A 5,728-nucleotide genomic window follows, 5' to 3' on the forward strand; every position below is an offset into this window, starting at 1 on the left:
TCCCAGGTCCCAGGGAGGCGGGGAGTATATACGGCTGACAGATGGGCGTCGGGGGGGGCACGGCGGTGCGTTGAGGGGTTGATGAGGCGACTCAATGGAGGGCTTGTCCCGTGATCCATCTCCGTCCTCGCTCCCCGGACACCTCTGTGCACGTGCCTCAGCAAATATATACGTGGCCCCGGCAAGTGCACATGCGCACATGCTCGTTCACGAGTATTGGGGTGGAGAAGCACAAAAGCATGCATGTACACATACACACACACACACACACACACACACACACACACACACACACACACACACACACAATCATAGACACGCACACACATACACACAGAATTAACGTATCGTATACGGGTGCCGTATACGATACCGGATGCTGTTTTGTTTAAAGAAAAACCCTCTCATGGTTTGTTACACATTCATCCCTATATTGCCTTTTGAAAGGTTAATTCCTACATTATTTTAGCGTAACATTTGAGCAAACCATTTGGGTGACATACACAGGTTAATGTTCTTAACACAGTTCAGTGTATTCCTCCTGTTACGCCTTCAATTGTTACATAGGCTGCTTTAAGGGCTTTCTGCCAGCTTTTATCAATATAAGGATGGTACAGGTATAGAAGTGGTGGTGGTATTATCATATTATAGTTTAGTCACTCTCCATACAATCTACACGTGTTCAATTTAATATGCAGCCAAGAGCTTCCTCTAGATGTTATCAACGATCTTACCAGCCGAAAAAAGTTAATACGGTTTAAATTTATAATTGCTCCATGGCTTAAAGTATTAGTGGAAAGTAAACCAAGGTCGATTAATTTCCGACTACAAAATGAACTCCACAGCTATATAACAGAGGTTTAAGCCACGCTGACAGGTATATGCATGGACCAGACCTGAAGCATCTACACAGCTGAGAGGTTACTCTACAGCACACCTTAAACATCTACAAACCATCTCCTGCTGGTGGGAAATGTATTCACGTCATGTATTTCATTGAAAGCTTGATTCTTTAAAACAGTACAAAGTAACTGTCCTCGTTCAAACATTCTCATCCTAGAGAAGTTATTGAGATATAAATAAGAGAAGTATCAAAATTTAGGTAGCCTATTGCTTCATCTTCATTCCCTCATGTGTTTATTACAGTGAACTGTGCATATACATAGTGTCCATCTGTCAACAGTTCTGCCGTCCTTTTTCTCTCTAAAGTATCTCATGATGAGGCTCTACAGACTGAAACAACAATTCCAAGTGGGTTGCACTATAAAAACTACTATCGTATAAACAATATAGGTATAATATAAATCATGTGCAGTGTACAGAGTACATTTACTCTTTAATGTAGCGGGCATGGCATAAACTACCCCTAAAAATGAAAGTGCATCTGTGATTGTAGTGCAAGTGCGTTCTACTGCTTTAATCTATGTGCCCTACCGCCTGGGTCACCTCCCACAGGAGACAGACACCTGGGTTCAGAGTCCTCTCTAACTTCCTGTTTGAAATGATAACTGTTAGCAGTTAGCCGCGGCCGTGAAGTCGTTTCAGCGCCGCTTGAAACGCCGTCATTTGCAGTTGTGACTCATCCGAGACACCCACTGCTACCACCCATCCACCGATAACCAGAGCCACCCAACCTCACTGCTCTCGGAGGAGCAGTGTGTGTGTGTGTGTGTGTGTGTGTGTGTGTGTGCTTCTGTGCTTCTGTGCGCGTGAATATGCATGCAAGCTTGCGTGTGTGCACATCTTTGTCTGTGTGGTGTATTCTGTGTACTCTTCTGTGTATGTGGGTGCGCGCGTGTGTGTGTGTTTTATCCGGCCACAGAGCGATATATGTTGCAGGTTTAAAGATATGAACGTAAGGATTTCTCAATGGCTCACATTGAATTGGTGTTGTTTATAAAAACAAGAACAAGCACATGCACCCATCTTCACCCTGGAGAATATGGACACAGAAAGCTCTGGTCTGGGGCGCCGGATAGTGAAGCGACTAGGGTGCCCAACTCCCAGCCAAAAGCTACTGGGTTCGATCCCCAGTCGACCCCAGGCATCCTAGACCAAGATGCCACCTCCCCACACCTGCTCCTTTAAAGACAGCCTTTAAAATGCAATGTACGTCCCTTTGGATTAAAGTTTCCACAAGACTTTCCCCTGCCTTCAGATCCATACTGTGGGTCTCCTCATGCGGTACGGAGAGGTGCTCCCGGGGCCGGATGTCTGGCGCGCCGGGTTGCTGAGTTGGGCATAAAAAGAGAAATAGAAGTGCAGTTGGTGATGCATTCCCCAAACGCCGGCCGCTGGCTTGATGACACCACGATGTGCTATAGGAGGGTTTAATGGGTTACCGCGCACAACGGAAACATAAATCCATTCAACGCCACTTCACTTACCTCCGCACTCCACCCAAAATAAAATACTGCACCGCATTATTGCTAGTGTTGAACGGGATGGGTGGAAGTTGGTATTAATCTCTCCGCTTCTGAAGTTCAATGAATAATACTGAACTGCAATGGTTGGAAAGGCTGTTGCTAATAAATTCCCGTTTTTGTACTGAATGGGAATAGTCTTGGCTGAGGATTTGCAGTGTGTTTGTGTGTGTGTGTGTGTGTGTGTGTGTGCGTGTGTGTGCGTGTGTGTGTGTGTGTGTGTGTGTGTGTGTGTGTGTGCATTTGTGTGTGCGTGTGTGTGTATGTGTGTGCTTGTGTGTGTGTGTGCGTGTGTGTGTGTGTGTGTGTGTGCGTGTGTGTGTGTGTGCGTGTGTGAGTGAAATGTGCTCCGACCCTTCACAATTGTACCCTTCCGTTCGAATTTGCTCACTCAAAGTTCCTAACCTTTAAAATGCGATGCAGTAAGGTTGCGGTCTTAAAGATTGCTCAACCTTGCTAACACAATGCATGTACCCATTTTAAAATGAACATCCAGGAACATGGGACGGAAAGACAGATACAACTCAAGCAGTGCCGTGATTGGGCAGGAGGGGCAAGTGCCCTAGGGCTGGCAGTCTGTCCTTGCTCCTGCAGATCTGTACATAATTCATTTGTTCACCTGTTTTATTCTAAAAAACTGTTAAGACTTTCACCTTTTCTACAGAGGCATAATACCTCTTTGCCATAGAAGGCTATCTGCCTATGCCGTTCTGTACTTTATAACTGAGACCACTGCGTTTGACGTTGCTGGGCCCCTGAACAACCTCGCTTGAATATGCGTGGCTTTAATTGGGAATTTGCGTGTCGCTTATGCAGTGTGTTTTGCGACTCCTTGTAAGACCCCGGGGTAGTGTTTCATTTATAGCGTTGCCGTTGTGCACCGCATACGAGTGAGTGAGCGTGTGATAGAGAGAGAGAGCAAGAGAGAGAGATACAAACGCCCTGCGGGTTTCACCGCGTAGACCGCCATGTCTACTGCACTTTACCTGGCGCTACGCACCGCTGTGTATTGTTCACTCTGTGAACGTCAAGTCAATGCTTTGGGTGTTGTGATCGCTGCACATGTTTGACATAAGATAGGTTTTGTGTAGTGAGCAGAACCTGGAAACAGCGTTGGCCGCGATGAGTTTAGCTTCCGTTCGCTGTCCGTCTGCGGTAGTGCTGAACCGTTCATGGATCAGTGGAGCAAAGGCAACGTGCGCTGTTGCAACCTTTTTGTGTCTTCAGAACTTTAAAGGTGCTCATCTATAAAGAACAAATACAGTTTTGTGTGGCTATACTGTATATGGATCTATATATATAGGCCTATATATAATATTTATATATATTAAAAAATATATAAGATCTGTATATCAACTATTTGATAGCATTTTAAAAGGATTAGGGGCAAAAAAAGAACATTGCGGCCCTTCTGTGCTGATATCCCAGTCCTGCCCTTGAAATCAGGCTGTGTGAAAAATAGAATGAATATAATGCAACAACAAACCACAGAAATGTAAACTGGCCCTTTTGTTTTCTATATTAATTGATTTAGTAGGTAATTGTTTAACAATGTTGTGCCATGCCTAGCATTGCTGTGCCAAGCAAGTTGGTTAATCTTGTTGTATTTACAACTAGCTAGCTAGCCTCTGAATCACACACAGCTCATTTACTGAATACTTCTAACGCTAACTACCTTTGTTAAGAGAATTACCACTTGCACTTTTACTGAATACTGTTAACACTAACTACCTTGGTTAAGAGAAATAACATAAGTACATTTATCGTATGCTGTTAAAACTGCCTTTGTTAAGAGAACAACCTTTAGGGCTCTAAAGAGTTAAAAAAGAAGTGCTCTTAACTCCATTCGTGATTCAAATTAAGATACGATTTGATAACACACTTGATAAGATGTGCTGAAACAGACTTAATCTAAATCCGACACAGAACCCCTTAAACAAAGCTGCCAATAAGGAACCTGGTAACAAACCAATCCCTGTGGAGACCCTTCTCCTGCCACCCCCGCATGATCCATCACACCCACCGCATCCCCTCTTATCCATCTCACTGTGGCACGCCGGAAATCCTCCCAAAAAGATTTAAGATCATTTAATTTGATGAGTTCTGCACTGTTTACCACCCACGGGTCTCATTTGAATTCCCATGCATCCGCACACCAAACTGCGGTAATGCACACCTCCAGAGATCAGCGCCCCCCATCTCCGAGGCTTTCCTGCTTCCATTAAAGCTGCTGGAGCAATTTATGGGGGAAGATATATTACCTAGCTGATCGCCTGCCTGGCCAGACTCTGGTTTTATATGTAGTGCCTGTCTTCTCTCTCTGTTCCCTGTCATGTTGGAGCATTATCGTTACCCGCACTCAGCTGTCATGATGTTTGAAGTGTCCCACTTACAACGCTGTCCCACAATGCTTTGCTGTCAACATGGCGTGTCCGCTGTCAATAGCAACTAGTATACTCTACGTTTTGCTTAAAGTCGTTATGTACCATATATAATTATATTATATCATAAACTATACGTAACTATACTATGATATGCTTGTAATGCTCTATATTGTTATGGTTTTATTATGTTGTACTATACTACTCTACGACTAGCATTTGACACAAATACAGCATAGTATGTACACATACACTTCGTATTATGGACCTAAATTGGGACTAGCATGTTTTTAAGCAAAGAGGAAATTCAAGCAGAAGAGCAGTCAGAATAGAACAGATGAAAGAATACACTGCCTCTGGTTGTCATAGGGTCACACTGGGACCGGATCCAAGGCACATGTAAAGGCAAACTTGGTTTACGCTTGATTGCTAGACAACCCTTAAATGCAGGCTAACTTCCGGGCCTTATCTAGCTTTTCTTGCTTATGAATCAAAATTAGACTAGAAAATGTGTGTTATTGCAATACCCACTTGGCTGCCAGTGGTTTACCACTCCACCCCCAACATTAACACAATGCATGTAATGAAAGGTAAGGAATGACATCCAGACATCCAGAAATACATTGCATACTAAAGCATGCTGGAAATAGGACTTTAGATTACATGAAAATTGAAATTGTAAACACCAAAAAATGGATCCCTATTTATAATTAAAGAGTCAGCCAAATAGGCCAACAGAAGAATACATCCAGAAATGGTTTCGTTTTAAGCCTTGCAAGCCCGCTCTGATTACTGGAACTGCGTTTTAATTGGTGTATAATATTGAGTCACTGAGAGTCTCTCTCAAAATAGAAACTCTTCATGGTTTACACGCACTGGCTCTTCGTGACGTTCTAGATGATCCTTCAACTTAACGAAGCAGCA

The sequence above is a fragment of the Pollachius pollachius genome (genome assembly GCF_949987615.1).
Source record: "Pollachius pollachius genome assembly, chromosome: 6".
In the NCBI taxonomy this organism is placed as follows: domain Eukaryota; kingdom Metazoa; phylum Chordata; class Actinopteri; order Gadiformes; family Gadidae; genus Pollachius; species Pollachius pollachius.